Here is a 17,888-nt window from a genome sequence, read left to right on the forward strand (position 1 = left end):
TGGCAATTTTCAGCCGCATGTCCTATTTCATTGCAAATTGCACAAACATCATAAATTTGGTTAGAGGTTTGAGTATTACCATCGTCCACCGCATGGACTTGGGTTCGGGTAATGGCCGGTCTTGCTCTCCTTGATGCTTGAGTTTTTCTTTTTGATGTAATTGCCATTTGCTCCAAAAACTCCCAATCGTCTTGCTCATAGTTCGTACCAAAAGTGCCACCGGTAATAGACATTAAGTCGCGAGCATCTTCGGCACTCAACCCCTCATGGAAAGCGTTCATCAATTCCCAAAGTTCAATCCCATGGTGAGGGCAATTCTTGATCATCATGTTGAAACGCTCAAAGGCCTCATGAAACATCTCACCTTGTTGTTGTTGAAAACTCCTCAACCCCTTCCTAGTATCATTGGTCTTTTGAGCGGTGTAAAATTCATCTAAAAATATTTGTTGCATCTCCGCCCATGTATAGATAGATGCTGAAGGTAGAGTGTAAAACCACTACTTTGCCTTGTCTTCTAGAGAAAATTGGAATAACATAATTTGACATCGTCGGCCGAAAATCCTTGACTCCCAAATGTGTTGCAAATCGAGTCATAAGCTTCCAAGTGAAAATAAGGTTCCTCCGTTGCTAGACCCTTATACTTCGGCAAACTTTGCAATGAATTGGTTCTCACTTCAAAGGTCCTCCCTTGATCATTGTGAGGAATAACCACTGGTGAAGGATTGTGAGTGATTGCCGGTCTAAAATGCGCTTCAATGCCTCTCGCGTGTTCTCTAAGATGCCTTCTTGGCACACCCAACCGAACCCTTGGTCGAATAGGACCCATTGGCCTTTGCATAGGCCCTTGTGGTACATGTGGTTGAAATTGTTGTTGTGGCATCGGTTGGTCTTGAATTGGCCTTTGGAATTATGGTTGTACATTTTGTGGACGAACTTGTTGCAATGGTATAGGACGTTGCACTTGTGGCCCTTGTGTCCTTGGCCGAATATGTTGTGGTATAACTTGTTGTTGTTGAAACCCACCAACATTTGGCATTTTTTGAGTTTGCCCTTGCACGTAAGTATGTTCTCCTTGTTCCCCATCACCCATATATGCATATCCTTCTTCCTCATAACCCTCAAAATCTTCATATCCTTCTTCATATCCATCTCCCCCTATACCCGAAGATTGCCCAAATGGAAGAGTCGAATATTGAAAACCCGACTGGTTCGATGGTCTAAAAGTAGAAGTAGCATGGACAATGGTTGAGTTTGGTGCTATTGAATAGGTTGAAGATGATTGACCCGCACCCGGGAAGAAATGGGAAAATGGTGGAATTGTAGTAGAAGGGTTAAAGGTGAGTGTAGGTTCCTCTTGGGTGGTAATGGGTTGGATAGTGTTGGTTGGTGTTGCATCATGAAGTGGAGTAGGTTCGGTGGTGGTGTTAGGCATGGTGGTATTTGGTGAAGGTTGAGTGGATGATGGTATAAAAGGTGGTATAAGTTCACCCGTAGTGGGTGGTGGTGGTGGTGGATCCATGTATCTCAGTGGTGTAATTGGTGTGGTTGGTGTTGTTGGTGAACCGCTAAACTTGTTTTCTCTTAGCAAAATTTTGTTTCCTCTTAATGTTCACTCAATTTCCGGATCAAATGCCAATGGTGATAGCTTGTGAGAGCTTCTAGTATGCATGCACCTGTAAATACCTGCACACTAACACACCCAGCGTAAACCAGAAAAATAACAAACTTAAAAAGAACAAAAATAACACAGGTTGCGCACTACTCCCCGGCAACGGCGCCAAAATTTGACGTGATGTCGTGGTTACAATCAAATTTAATCCAAATACAACTAATTAGGTAGCGGTAAGTGGGTATTGAATACAGGGAGTTTGTGGAAAATGTGCTATTTGAGAGAGTATCTAACTTGACTAAATTAATCTAATTGCAAATAAAATAAAATTCAAGAGTTGATTTGATTGGATTGGTTTTAAAACTAATATTAACTAACTAAATTGCAAAGATGAAAGTTTTGGTTGTAAGCAAATTAGAGACAAATGATCATCCTAGATTTCTAGTTTCAATTGACATTCATGTTATCATTCCACTAGAAAGAACTACATAGATATAGCTCATATGTGACTACTTGCAGTGATGAAAGGGAACTAAGTACTCAGATTCCTAGAACGTGAGGTTGTTACCCGATGATCAATCAACCCTTACCCAAGCCCAACTTTACCCATGATATCTCGATTGCCAACGACACCAAGAACGTATGTTTTCTAATTAGTTCAACATAAGAATTAACAAGTTACTAACAAACAATCACAGACCATAACAAACAAATCATAAAGATAAAGATTGTTATTCTAGAAATTAGGAAATCAAACATGAAATGTCTCAAGCAAACCTTCAATCCAGGATAATCACAAAGTGTTTAGCCACTCATGGCTTGAATCAACATCATAATACTAATTTCAATGTTCAAAGGAATCACCAACATAAAACAAGAAATTACAAGTGTTCTTCCAGCTCCCAAGTCTCCAACAATGCCCAAATTCGTGTCCCCAATGAGTATAACCGAAAACCAATGACAAGACACCATAAAATCCCATGAAATGACCATTAAATACGGAAGTTACACATTTGGTATGATCGGCACCGTAAGCTACGGCACTCGCCGTAGCTTACGGCGGTCAGCAAGGTCCCGGAAGTCAATGCAGCGCCGTAAGCTACGCCAGGTGCCGTAGCTTATGGCGATCATCAATATCTTACGGCACTTGGGTACTGTCTTACGGCGGTGCAAGTTTTACAAATAATGGGTGCCGTAACCTACGGCAGTAGCCGTAGGCTACGACGCTGAGTGATGCCATTTCTTTGTTTCATCATCAAATCTTCGCTTCTTCCACTCTTTGACTCCGCCAACTTCTAGCATCCAATCATGCCTTCCTAAAAACCACATTTCAAGCACTTTAGAACCTGTAACATCAAACATCTTGTGATTACCAAATTCAAGCAAATAACCGGACAAAGTATGGGATTTCAATCTATTTAAAGGCCTTAAGGGTTGTCCTGCGGACCACCTGTCATATGTATGACGGTGTAGGAAGACTCAAACCTAGCAAAGTTGTACCAGGCTTCCGGCTGGAAGACATAGTCACCACTATGGGCCACCCCGGCCTCATAGGTGTGGGCTCGCTACACCCAAATAGATCTATCACTCATGCCCCTCGGTCCTGATACGAGGATTAATGGTCCCAAGTATCCGCCTACCCTATCACATGATCTATGGTTCTTTCCTAGGCTAATAATACAATAGTATTGTAAGTATCCCTTTGTAACATGTATTTCACCCCATAAGTAAATAAACAAAACAGTTTAAAGAAAAGGGGGACATGAACTCACAGTAGTGCGTCTTCAGTATCGTAACTCAAACTCTATCAGCTACACGACAACCTACAACGTACTAGTGTCTCTTAGACGAACGGGTCGTGCCTTGGCTTAGAGTTTAACGTTTTGAGTTGCGTTCTTAAGTTATTCCAAATTATAATTATTTGTTAAAATAACAATTTTTTTAACTTTATATTGTATTTGGTTTTGGAATAATTGTTTAATCAATATTTTTGTGACAATACTTCTTAAGTATATATTTCCGTATTTCCTTCCCAAGGATGGGGGTAATTTATATATGTATATTTGTAGTTCCGAAAATATATTTTTAAGTCCCACTTAGAAAATATATAACCTATTTGTTAAAAATAATGTATTCCATAATATATATTTTTCCCCAAAAATAATATATTTTTACTTCTTTTTCCCAGAACAATATTTACCAAAAATATATTTGTAAAAGTGTTTTCCGGAATATTTCATAAGTTACGTTTTTGCGTTCTGTTTCACAATATCAAGTGTGTAACTTAAATATTTTATTCCTTGCGATTTTTGGTACTATTTTGGAGTTGTAATTGTCATGGTATTTGTTAAGCTATATTATTTTACCATAAGGTAATATAACTATTCCACCAAGTAAGCAAATATTCACACAAGCGTTTTATTAATAAATATATATTCTAAATATATATATTTGTCCATTTTTATTTATAAAAACCAACCTCCGATACTTTGTATTTTTGTAACAAAACCTATGGCGAAGTTTATTTTGAAAAACAATGTTAAAAACATACTTGTAAACACTTGTTAGAAAATATTTCCTAAGTGTTTGAATTTTTAGAAAATTTCTCCATAGTTTCCTTTGTAAATGGAGGAGTCCATGCTATTAAAGCATACCATTTTCTTTTCAAAAATCATTCCAACAATCAATAATCAAACTACACTTCCCAAGTGCAAAAATTATACAATGTATATAACAACATGAACACGAACTTTCACAAAAAACTCGTAGTAACTTGGTAACATGTTTAGTAGACTTAGTTACCCCTTAAAGTGTGTTTATTTCTTAATAAACTTCCTTCTTGAAAATTTTAGATATTTACAACTTGTAAACGTATTCTACAAAAATTATTCTTTTGAACTCTTCTTGTAAATAAAGTGCTCTTACACTTATTTTACCACCAAAAACAATGTACATTTATGTAAGAATCAAGTTCTACTAAATATCATATTTTGAACTCGGTTTTCTTGGAAAATTATTCATAAATCTTAGATTCACAAAATTACTAGCTCACTTTATTTACTATTTTTCAAGAAATAATTTTATTTACAAGTTCATGTTCATAAGTGAGGATGATCTTCTTGGGTAACATATAATCATCCTCTAACTTGCTAGATCATGCGTTTAATCACAATCTAGCAAGCTCCTTATGATGATCAACATCATAATCTCAAGTAAATAACAATCAAGTGTCATGCATGTACTTAACAACATTGTTTTAACAAGATTTCATCATTTTTAAGCTTCATGTTCATGATTCTTGTTTAAGTCTTTTAGTGTTCTTGTGATTCATAACAATGTACATCTTTTTAACCAACAAAATAAGAAATAAAAACTAGTAACAAGAAGCTTACAACTAGCTCAAAGGCTAGGGAAGATCACTAGAGAAAAAGATGAAGAAAATGGTGGATGAAAGCTATGGATGAAGGTTCTTCAAGTTCTTCAAACACCAAGCTCCATGTAACACCTTGTTGCACTTGAAATGAGCTTGAGAATGTAAGAATGATGGTGGTTGCAAGGTGGTGGTGGTAGCGGCAATATGTAGAGCCGAGAGGGAGAGAGAGAGTATGAGGGAGTGGAGTGGTGGAAGTTGTGAAGTTGTTAGATATGAAATGATCTTGTGATCTTGGCCACCATACTTATAATCTTCTACTCAATATCATGGCAAGTAAATCAAGCAAGTTATCTAATAAAATATTGAAATGAAATCTAGTGGTGGGGTCCTCCACTTGGGCCGCAAATCATCAGGGGGGGGGGGTAAATTGTAACTTGTAACGGTAAGTAGGTAAATGGTTAGGATGTTAAGTGTAAAAATCTAGTGTTTTGTGTGTATGGCACATTATATAGTGTGTTGGGGTATTCGGGGACCATAACTAGTTCAAAAATAATAAAACAATGTATCTGGCAAAATTTTGGTGTTCCGGGTAATGTCCGGTTGTTCGGTTTAATACCGGTTCGTTAAAGCGCTAGGTTGCACCGTATAGTGTCTTTTATGTAACTTTTTGTGACACTTTTAATTCCCAACACTTAGGAAAACATTCAGGACCATTTAGTCAATTTTCTGCATAATACTAGTATGTTAAAATGCTGAATTTTAATGATTAATGCAGAATTCTGCACTTTGAGTGGGTTTTAGGTACTTTCCGGCACTTAAACTATCACCTAGTGACGCAGTTTTATGGTCCTTACTTCCCTACACCCCATAATAGTGTAGCACCTTGTCTCTGGCTCATACTGGGCCTGAAAACACTGTCTGTCTATGTACTGGCACTATCAGTATATTTCTGAGTTATCCGCTAACTGTGCCAATATGAAATGTGATGCACATGTATGTATGATACAGGAATCGTAAAGCAGTTTATATCATCAGTTGAAATCAAGCACAGTCATTAAGCACAAATTTAATGTTAATTAATTGTACAGGTACATATAATTATGAGGGTTGTCACAAAGTGGGACTAGGAAACCAAGAGAGGAAATAGATTTGGTTGTCCAGACGTAGTAGTAATAAGGGACATACCTAGGGATGATATAATTCTTATAGGAAGTCATTTCAATGGTCAAATTGCTGAGGATAGCGATGGCTTTCAGTCAATACATGGAGGTTTTGGTTTTGATGATAAGAATAAGTCTGGTACGATCTTTTAGATTTTGTGGTGGCCCATGACTTGGACACCTTGAACTCGTTCTTTTGAAAGAGGAATTCATAAATGATTACTTTTAGTAGTCGGGAACGTAACACGTAAATATACTATATGTAGATGAGGCGAGGAGATCAAAAATGGTGGAGAGACTACAAGATTATACAAGGGGAAACAGCAGTGGCACAACACCATTTGCTAGTAGCAAATTTAGTCCTTAGAGAAAAACCAATTGAAACGAAAGGAAAATTCAACTAGGATATGATAGGGAATTTGAAAGGCGACAAGATTTTGGTGTTTAGAGATAAAGTGGTCTAAATGACATCAACCCAACTAGGTAAGGACACAAAATGGATGTGAGAAGCTATGGCGAATACCATTCCGCATCTGGCGAATGAGACTTTAGGGGTCACGACAGGACGCACAAATGGGCATAAGGTATCCTGGTGGTGGAATGAGGATGTGTAGACCAAAATAAGGGATAAGCAAGGGAGTTTTAGGGATCTTTTAAGGTGCAAGGACAAGGAGGAGCAAGTGAGGTTAAGGGAGAAATACAAAAAGTCTAAAAGGAGGCGAAGAAGAGTACACCTGGGAACGCGAAGACAAAATGAAAGAAAAGTACCCCCAGTTATTCGAAAACCGTGCAACCACTACTGAGACTGAAGCTACTACTGCGGAATTTCGGGACGAAATTCCAAATCAACGGGGGGATGATGTGACACCCCAGGAAAACCAGTGAACAGTACAACTTACCCAGCTTCCTCAGTGAGTGCGTACCAAATTTCGGGACGAAATTTCTTTTAAGTTGGGGATAATGTGACAACTCGAATTTCCAAGATTTCTATTTCGCATTTATTGCACGTTCATTGTTCGTGTAGTTAATTATTTGCACAATTGATTGCTATGGAATGGTATACGTTTTGATGAAATAAATCGTATTGTGTGATTGTGCATGGTTGTTTGATTAATTGTGATAGACTTGTCAATTATGTGAACCTGGTGGTGAAACTGTGAAATGCTTGTAAGATGGTATGCTTGTGTAAAATATAATTATTCAGGGTGTATTGAGCAATTAGTGAAAAGTTAATTATACTTAACCCTAATCCTTCACTAAACCACACACACAAAAATCCAAGCACGTAGTTCACAATTCTCTGGCAATCATCACCAAATCATTGGCAAGACATCACAAGTTTGATTCCTCTCTTTCTTTAGAATCAATCAAGGTAATTGCTTAATCATTGTTTATTGATTGTTTGATTGTTATCAATTCTTGATCCTTGTGATTCATGTAAACCCTAGTTCCACATGTAATGATTCAGTGTTATTGAATTCTGATTATTGTGTATTGATGTTGATTGTTGTATAACCATTGCTTGATGATCTAAATGATTGATTTGTAGAAATTGTTGATGATTGATTTCATTTTACATTAGTATGAATTAGGGTTTTGATTGTAAGAGAACGTAACTGACATTCACGTGAATGATGTTCTGCTATCGATTGATGTTACTTGTGGCCCGACGCTTGATTGACAAACAGTCGAGTTTTTGTGAGATATGAAATCTAGTCCGACTTTGTTTGATTGTTAGGTCCGAGTTTCTATCACAAGCAGGGTCCGACCTTTTTGATATGTTGTGATGTTATCCGAAGTTAATGTTTATCATTGTCTGAGTTTGTTATAAGGACCCTAAGGTCCGACTTTTATGAACAACAAGCTGCCTGATCTTTATGTTAAGTAGTATGGCAGTCCGAGGTTCTTAGGGGGGGTGTTGTGTCCGAGTTTTACCCCTTATCCATGTCCGACCTTCAACATCTAATAGGGGTCCGAGTTTCCTACTTGTCATGTATGTCCGAGTTTAACTCAAGACACTTGTCCGACCTTGTAAGTCACAAGGGGTCCGAGTTTAGGGGAGACTATATGTCCGAGTTTCATGTGATTAATGTTGGTCCGAGTTTTGGCAAGAGATCAAGGGGGTCCGACCTTTTAAACCCCACACACATTGTCCGACTTTCATATAAGGATATGGGGTCCGAATTTGTAATAGAAGTTATGTGGTCCGAGTTTGAACCCCTACCCCATTGGCCCGACTTTTAACCCCCCTTAGTGTCCGAGTTTTAAACAAGGGATGGAGTGTCCGAAGTTTAAAGGGGGGGAGCCTTATTGTCCGACGTTTAATGTATTCCTGCTTAACTTAATTATGTTCATTAGCAAACACAGTTAAATAGCAGCTTTGTAAATAGTAGATTCTATTATATTATGCATGAAATCTTGTTAAGTATGAAACGTAGTTACACATATAAACCATTGATAAGTTACTATGTTATGAACTCTAATTGTTTGTTAACTTTATTAGTTAACTTGACATTATTCCTGTTACATATGTTTATGGTGTTAAGTGATAACCAGAATAAGTGAAATAGTTCTGCGAAATCATACCATCATGTTAAGCATGTTGACCCTGTTAAACACGGCGACTCTGTTAATTGTGTTACCGAATAACCTTGTTCGTATCAACCAAGAACTCTATCGTATGTGATACATGTTGTTAACTGTCCAACGCTTTATGATATCGATTACCTGCATATTAATATGAGCATGAACTGATTTATTACCCTTGCACACAATAGGACTTGACTGATTACTTGTGAGTGCATAACCTAGCATACCGAGCAAACCAAGGTGAGTTCACACAGCCAAGGCATGGGGTTCCCAGGGTGGGAATGGGATTGGATTACTTTATTGTACATACTCAGTTGATAGAACCTAACGATAAGAATACGACTAGACTAGTAACACTTATTGAACTGATCTCCGCACACCTGCCAAGAGTTGGCCGCGATATTATGACTGACTTCGCACACCTGCCTTTGGAAGGCCGCGAACTGAAATTTACTAATCTTCGCACACCTGCCTGGTAGGCCGCGATACAGGTAAACCTAGTCTAGAATACTCGGGATGAACATCCCCTAATATCTTCGCATACCTGCCTAGGAGGCCGCGATGGAAACTAATACGATACATGACATAACGAACGAACATACTACTACTCACACTATACCATTACTGAACTGTTAACTGTGAACTGGCTCAACTAGTTGTTGATCCTCTGTTACATGCCTTGCAGGTCGTTAGATACATGGAGCTTGCACAGGGAGGAGCAGGTCGTTGTGGAGCATGGATCGTGGATGCCATGTTAAAACATTTAAACTTTTGAACTTATGTTACACATATGGGTTTTCATACTTATGCTTCCGCTATACTTTGAAACTATGATTATGTTTTGAACACCTATCGTATTGAATGATTGGTTTACATTTATTATACTTGATATTAATTACATGTTCGATATGATTGGTGGCTTGATCCTAGTCATGTCACGCCTCCTAGCGGTGGTACTCCGCGTGTGGATTTTGGGGGTGTGACAGATTGGTATCAGAGCCATTGGTTACAGAGAACTTGGTTTTAATATGGGGAAAACGTTTTTATTAAAACCAGACTATAACCAGTACAGTGCTCACAACGATCCACAACGACGCTTCGCTCCACGTGCAAGACTCGACATCCTAGGTAATAAGGTTTATGTTTATTGCCTACATGCTAGAATTGCATAGAACTTTGCTCGTAGTATGCTTACATTACTCTGCTCACTACTTGTTATTGCTTGAGAACACTTACGTGCTTACACTCTTCTGTCATCGCACTATTCGCGAACCTTTCTCACTTATGCTGCCTTTGATGTGAAGATCAATGGCCGGACGAATCAACATGACTCAAGCCCAGCTAGAGGCTCTCGTTCAAGCTCAAGTTGCTGCGGCACTTGCAGCTGCTCAAGCAGGTAGTATACCCTGCAGTATAGACACACACTAGGATCTTTAGATCCTACATTAACTCTCGTATTTAACCTTGTCCTATTCGTACACAATAGGTCAACACGCGCAGCAGCCTGTCTGCACTTTCAAGAACTTCATGGACTGTCGTCCAAGTACTTTCAGTGGCACCGAGGGGGCAGTGGGACTCCTCCATTGGTTTGAGAAGCTAGAATCTGTATTCGAAATGTGTGAATGCCCTGAGGCTCGCAGGGTCAAGTACGCCACTGGCACTTTGGAAGGAATCGCGTTGACTTGGTGGAACGCGCAAGTACAGATCCTAGGGTTGGCAGCTGCTAACGCCACCCCTTGGAATGACTTCAAGGAATTGATCAAAAGGGAATACTGCACTCGTGAAGACATTCACAAGCTGGAAGATGAACTGTATCACTTGAAAATGGTTGGGTCAGAGATTGAAGCTTATACTAAGAGGTCGAACGAGCTGGCCGTTCTGTGTCCAACCATGGTGGACCCTCCATACAAGCGCATTGAGTTGTATCTCAAGGGGTTAGCGCCAGAGATCCAGAGCCATGTGACATCGGCTAATCTTGATAATATCCAGGCTATTCAGCGCCTTGCTCATCGTATTACAGATCAGGCAGTGGATCAGAACAGGCTGCCAAAACGTGTCAAGGCTACCACTACTGCTGTCACTACTTCTGCTACTCCCAATGACAACAAGAGAAAATGGGAGGGGGATTCCAGCAAGGGATCAGTTTCTGTTCAGTCTCAGCAGCGCAAGACAAATGACTACCAGAATCCGAGTCAGCAATCATCTGGCAGTCAGGGGCAGGGTGGATATCGGGGAATTCACCCACTGTGTAATAAGTGCAACAGACACCACAACGGAGGATGTCGCAGGGAACGTTGTCAAAGATGCCTCAAGATGGGTCATGAGGCTAAGGATTGTAGAAGCTCACGGCCAGCAAATCAGAATCAGCAACACCCACCGCCAGCTCCACAGAACCAGCACCAGCAGCCACAGCGTGGAAACCGGGGATGTTTCCAGTGTGGGGCTGAAGGCCACTACAAACGTGATTGCCCTCAATTGAACCAGAACCAGAATCGCAACAACAACACTAACCAGGGCAACGGGAACAACAACAACGGGGGAAACAACAACAACAATGGCAACGAAGCTCGGGGTCGTGCTTTTGTGTTGGGTCGGGGCGACGCCATGAATGATCCCATTGTGGTTATGGGTAAGTTTCTTCTCGACGATATCTATGTTACTGTCTTATTTGATTCGGGTGCTGATACAAGTTATATGTCCTTAAAAATGAGTAAATTGTTAAAACGTACACCAACACCCCTAAACACCAAACATGTCGTAGAGTTAGCTAATGGTAAAAGTGTAGAAGCCACGCATGTAGTCAAGGGTTGTAACATCGTTCTAGCGGGTCAGACCTTCTCGATTGATCTTATTCCGATAGTTTTGGGTAGTTTCGACATCGTCATCGGCATGGATTGGTTATCCAAGCAGCAAGCGGAGATCCTATGCAAGGAGAAGATAATTCGTATTCCTCGTATGGGAAAAGAACCTCTCGAAGTTCAAGGCGACAAGAGTGGTGCCGTGGTTGGCATCATTTCTTTCTTGAAGGCACAGAAATGTTTACGAAAGGGTCATACGGCTATGTTGGCACTAGTTACTGATGCAGCTTCAAAAGAGAAAAGAGTAGAGGATATTCCAGTTGTACGTGACTTTCCTCAGGTGTTTCCTGAGGATTTACCCGGTTTACCGCCTCATCGTCAAGTCGAATTCCAGATTGAGTTAGTTCCTGGAGCAGCACCAATAGCCCGTGCACCGTATCGTTTAGCTCCAACCGAATTGGAAGAACTGTCAAAGCAACTACAAGAGCTCTTGGAAAAGGGCTTTATTCGTCCAAGCTCTTCGCCTTGGGGAGCTCCAGTGTTATTTGTGAAGAAGAAAGACGGTACGTTCAGAATGTGCATCGACTACCGTGAACTCAACAAAGTGACGGTGAAGAACCGCTATCCTCTTCCACGTATAGACGACCTATTCGACCAGTTGCAAGGGTCGTGTTATTACTCCAAGATAGACTTGAGGTCAGGTTACCATCAGCTGAGAGTCCGGGATGAGGACGTCTCTAAAACTGCATTCAGAACTCGCTACGGCCACTACGAGTTTCTTGTCATGCCATTTGGGCTTACGAACGCGCCTGCAGTATTCATGGATCTTATGAACAGGATGTGCAAACCATATCTTGACAAGTTCGTCATTGTCTTTATCAACGACATTCTGATCTACTCCAAGCGTCAGGAGGAACACGAGCAGCACTTACGACTTATCTTGGAACTTCTTCGAAAGGAACAATTGTACGCAAAGTTTTCAAAATGTGACTTCTGGCTTCGTGAAGTCCACTTCTTAGGCCATGTGGTGAATAGGGATGGGATTCATGTCGATCCATCCAAGGTGGATTCGATCAAGAACTGGCCTGCACCGCGTACACCGACGGAAATACGCCAATTCTTGGGTTTGGCGGGGTATTACAGACGATTCATTAAAGACTTTTCGAAGATCGCGCAGCCGCTTACTATGCTGACACAGAAAGGTGTCACCTACCGTTGGGGAGATTCACAAGAGACCGCTTTTCAGTACCTAAAGGATAGGCTTTGCAATGCACCTATTCTCTCATTGCCGGAGGGCACAGATGACTTCGTGGTTTATTGCGACGCATCGATACAGGGTCTTGGTTGCGTATTGATGCAACGGGATAAGGTTATTGCTTACGCTTCGCGGCAACTCAAGATTCATGAACGGAACTACACGACGCACGATCTAGAGCTGGGAGCTGTTGTTTTCGCGCTTAAGATATGGCGGCACTACCTGTACGGTACCAGGTGCACGATTTACACCGATCACAGGAGTCTCAAGCATATTCTTAAGCAGAAGGAGTTGAACATGCGTCAACGACGATGGGTCGAACTGCTTAACGATTACGAATGCGCTATTAAGTATCATCCAGGCAAAGCAAATGTTGTGGCCGACGCTCTCAGTCGAAAGGACACTCTACCTAGACGCGTACGAGCCTTGCAGCTCACTATTCAGTCCAGTCTTCCCGCACAGATACGTGATGCTCAGGTGGAAGCATTAAAACCAGAAAACGTTAAGGCTGAAGCCTTGCGCGGCTCAAGGCAACGAATGGAACAAAAGGAAGACGGCGCCTACTATGTAACGGGGCGTATTTGGGTCCCACTTTTCGGCGGCTTACGAGAGCTTGTGATGGACGAAGCACACAAGTCTCGCTACTCGATACATCCAGGGTCGGATAAAATGTACCACGATCTCAAAACTACATATTGGTGGCCTAGTATGAAGGCTCACATCGCTACTTACGTCGGCAAGTGCTTGACCTGTGCAAGAGTCAAGGTTGAATATCAGAAACCAGCGGGTCTACTGCAACAACCCAGGATACCACAGTGGAAATGGGAAGAAATTTCCATGGATTTTGTTACTGGCCTGCCTAGATCCCAACGTGGGAATGATACCATATGGGTGATCGTGGATCGACTCACCAAGTCTGCACACTTCCTGGCTATAAAGGAAACGGATAAGTTCTCCACTCTTGCAGACATCTATCTTAAGGAAGTTGTTTCGAGGCACGGGGTGCCCACATCCATCATTTCGGATCGGGATGCACGATTCACGTCAGAGCTATGGCAAGCGATGCATAAATCTTTCGGATCACGTTTAGACATGAGCACAGCATATCATCCTCAGACGGATGGGCAGTCTGAGCGAACGATCCAGACTCTTGAAGACATGCTTCGGGCATGTGTTATTGATTTCGGCAACGGCTGGGAAAAGCATCTCCCTTTGGTGGAGTTTTCGTACAATAACAGCTATCACACCAGCATTCAAGCCGCTCCATTCGAGGCATTGTACGGGCGTAAATGCCGGTCACCTCTCTGTTGGGCAGAGGTGGGGGATAGTCAGATCACGGGTCCAGAGATTGTAGTGGACGCCACGGAAAAGATTGCACAAATACGACAACGCATGGCGGCAGCACGCGACTGTCAGAAAGCATACGCGGATAAGCGTAGGAAACCGTTGGAATTTCAGGTCGAGGACCGGGTTTTACTAAAAGTCTCACCCTGGAAGGGTGTGGTTCGATTTGGTAAACGAGGCAAGCTCAATCCACGGTATGTTGGACCGTTCGAGATCGTTGAGAAAATAGGCAAAGTGGCCTACAAGCTAAACCTACCAGCTGAACTCGGTGCAGTTCACAATGTATTTCACGTGTCGAATCTGAAGAAGTGCCTGTCAGATGAGACCCTCATAGTTCCTTTTAAGGAACTCATTATCGACGAGCGGTTGCAGTTCGTCGAGGAACCAGTTGAAATCACGGACCGGGATGTTAAGGTCCTCAAAAGCAAGAGAATCCCTCTTGTTCGAGTTCGTTGGAACTCCCGACGTGGCCCAGAGTACACCTGGGAACGCGAAGACCAAATGAAAGAAAAGTACCCCCAGTTATTCGAAAACCGTGCAACCACTACTGAGACTGAAGCTACTACTGCGGAATTTCGGGACGAAATTCCAAATCAACGGGGGGATGATGTGACACCCCAGGAAAACCAGTGAACAGTACAACTTACCCAGCTTCCTCAGTGATTGCGTACCAAATTTCGGGACGAAATTTCTTTTAAGTTGGGGATAATGTGACAACTCGAATTTCCAAGATTTCTATTTCGCATTTATTGCACGTTCATTGTTCGTGTAGTTAATTATTTGCACAATTGATTGCTATGGAATGGTATACGTTTTGATGAAATAAATCGTATTGTGTGATTGCGCATGGTTGTTTGATTAATTGTGATAGACTTGTCAATTATGTGAACCTGGTGGTGAAACTGTGAAATGCTTGTAAGATGGTATGCTTGTGTAAAATATAATTATTCAGGGTGTATTGAGCAATTAGTGAAAAGTTAATTATACTTAACCCTAATCCTTCACTAAACCACACACACAAAAATCCAAGCACGTAGTTCACAATTCTCTGGCAATCATCACCAAATCATTGGCAAGACATCACAAGTTTGATTCCTCTCTTTCTTTAGAATCAATCAAGGTAATTGCTTAATCATTGTTTATTGATTGTTTGATTGTTATCAATTCTTGATCCTTGTGATTCATGTAAACCCTAGTTCCACATGTAATGATTCAGTGTTATTGAATTCTGATTATTGTGTATTGATGTTGATTGTTGTATAACCATTGCTTGATGATCTAAATGATTGATTTGTAGAAATTGTTGATGATTGATTTCATTTTACATTAGTATGAATTAGGGTTTTGATTGTAAGAGAACGTAACTGACATTCACGTGAATGATGTTCTGCTATCGATTGATGTTACTTGTGGCCCGACGCTTGATTGACAAACAGTCGAGTTTTTGTGAGATATGAAATCTAGTCCGACTTTGTTTGATTGTTAGGTCCGAGTTTCTATCACAAGCAGGGTCCGACCTTTTTGATATGTTGTGATGTTATCCGAAGTTAATGTTTATCATTGTCTGAGTTTGTTATAAAGGACCCTAAGGTCCGACTTTTATGAACAACAAGCTGCCTGATCTTTATGTTAAGTAGTATGGCAGTCCGAGGTTCTTAGGGGGGGGTGTTGTGTCCGAGTTTTACCCCTTATCCATGTCCGACCTTCAACATCTAATAGGGGTCCGAGTTTCCTACTTGTCATGTATGTCCGAGTTTAACTCAAGACACTTGTCCGACCTTGTAAGTCACAAGGGGTCCGAGTTTAGGGGAGACTATATGTCCGAGTTTCATATGATTAATGTTGGTCCGAGTTTTGGCAAGAGATCAAGGGGGTCCGACCTTTTAAACCCCACACACATTGTCCGACTTTCATATAAGGATATGGGGTCCGAATTTGTAATAGAAGTTATGTGGTCCGAGTTTGAACCCCTACCCCATTGGCCCGACTTTTAACCCCCCTTAGTGTCCGAGTTTTAAACAAGGGATGGAGTGTCCGAAGTTTAAAGGGGGGGGAGCCTTATTGTTCGACGTTTAATGTATTCCTGCTTAACTTAATTATGTTCATTAGCAAACACAGTTAAATAGCAGCTTTGTAAATAGTAGATTCTATTATATTATGCATGAAATCTTGTTAAGTATGAAACGTAGTTACACATATAAACCATTGATAAGTTACTATGTTATGAACTCTAATTGTTTGTTAACTTTATTAGTTAACTTGACATTATTCCTGTTACATATGTTTATGGTGTTAAGTGATAACCAGGATAAGTGAAATAGTTCTGCGAAATCATACCATCATGTTAAGCATGTTGACCCTGTTAAACACGGCGACTCTGTTAATTGTGTTACCGAATAACCTTGTTCGTATCAACCAAGAACTCTATCGTATGTGATACATGTTGTTAACTGTCCAACGTTTTATGATATCGATTACCTGCGTATTAATATGAGCATGAACTGATTTATTACACTTGCACACAATAGGACTTGACTGATTACTTGTGAGTGCATAACCTAGCATACCGAGCAAACCAAGGTGAGTTCACACAGCCAAGGCATGGGGTTCCCAGGGTGGGAATGGGATTGGATTACTTTATTGTACATACTCAGTTGATAGAACCTAACGATAAGAATACGACTAGACTAGTAACACTTATTGAACTGATCTTCGCACACCTGCCAAGAGTTGGCCGCGATATTATGACTGACTTCGCACACCTGCCTTTGGAAGGTCGCGAACTGAAATTTACTAATCTTCGCACACCTGCCTGGTAGGCCGCGATACAGGTAAACCTAGTCTAGAATACTCGGGATGAACATCCCCTAATATCTTCGCATACCTGCCTGGGAGGCCGCGATGGAAACTAATACGATACATGACATAACGAACGAACATACTACTACTCACACTATACCATTACTGAACTGTTAACTGTGAACTCGCTCAACTAGTTGTTGATCCTCTGTTACATGCCTTGCAGGTCGTTAGATACATGGAGCTTGCACAGGGAGGAGCAGGTCGTTGTGGAGCATGGATCGTGGATGCCATGTTAAAACATTTAAACTTTTGAACTTATGTTACACATATGGGTTTTCATACTTATGCTTCCGCTATACTTTGAAACTATGATTATGTTTTGAACACCTATCGTATTGAATGATTGGTTTACATTTATTATACTTGATATTAATTACATGTTCGATATGATTGGTGGCTTGATCCTGGTCATGTCACACCTCCTAGCGGTGGTACTCCGCGTGTGGATTTTGGGGGTGTGACATAAGTCAGTTAAAACACCAAACAGTGCTTATGTCCGCTTTTTCTGTATCTGGGCCATTGACGCGGCCCGCGTAAGGGTCCTCTTAACCATTACGCGGCCCGTCTGAATCCTTTTGTCAGAACCCATATCTTTCACTGTCAGCGCGGCCCGCGTAAAGCCCTTTGCAACCTTTACGCGGCCCGCCTGAGGCCTGCTGTAAGATTTTCAAATCTTTTTCAATTATTACCATCGGCTCTTGGCGTTTTGAAGGGGTAACTTTGCGTTTTGGGCCTTTCTTATTTACGTATAAGGGCCTCGTGACTTTTACCCAACTTATTAATCCTCGATTATTTTGTTATTACCCGAAAAGTCATAACTTTCAATGTTTGACGCTTTTCACCCCTCGCATACGAATTCGATCATAACTTTCTCATTTTATAACGGAACGTGATGGAA

At 41.1% G+C, this 17,888-nt stretch overlaps 1 non-coding gene across 1 annotated transcript; it reads left to right on the forward strand.

Annotated features, from left to right (window-relative positions):
• Positions 1 to 297: 297 nt before the first annotated feature.
• On the forward strand, positions 298 to 403 carry LOC118492719. Its single transcript, XR_004894721.1, has one exon. It is a non-coding gene; the product is annotated as a small nucleolar RNA R71 (small nucleolar RNA).
• Positions 404 to 17,888: the final 17,485 nt, after the last annotated feature.

Source organism: Helianthus annuus, chromosome 5, assembly GCF_002127325.2.
Source record: "Helianthus annuus cultivar XRQ/B chromosome 5, HanXRQr2.0-SUNRISE, whole genome shotgun sequence".
Classification (NCBI taxonomy): domain Eukaryota; kingdom Viridiplantae; phylum Streptophyta; class Magnoliopsida; order Asterales; family Asteraceae; genus Helianthus; species Helianthus annuus.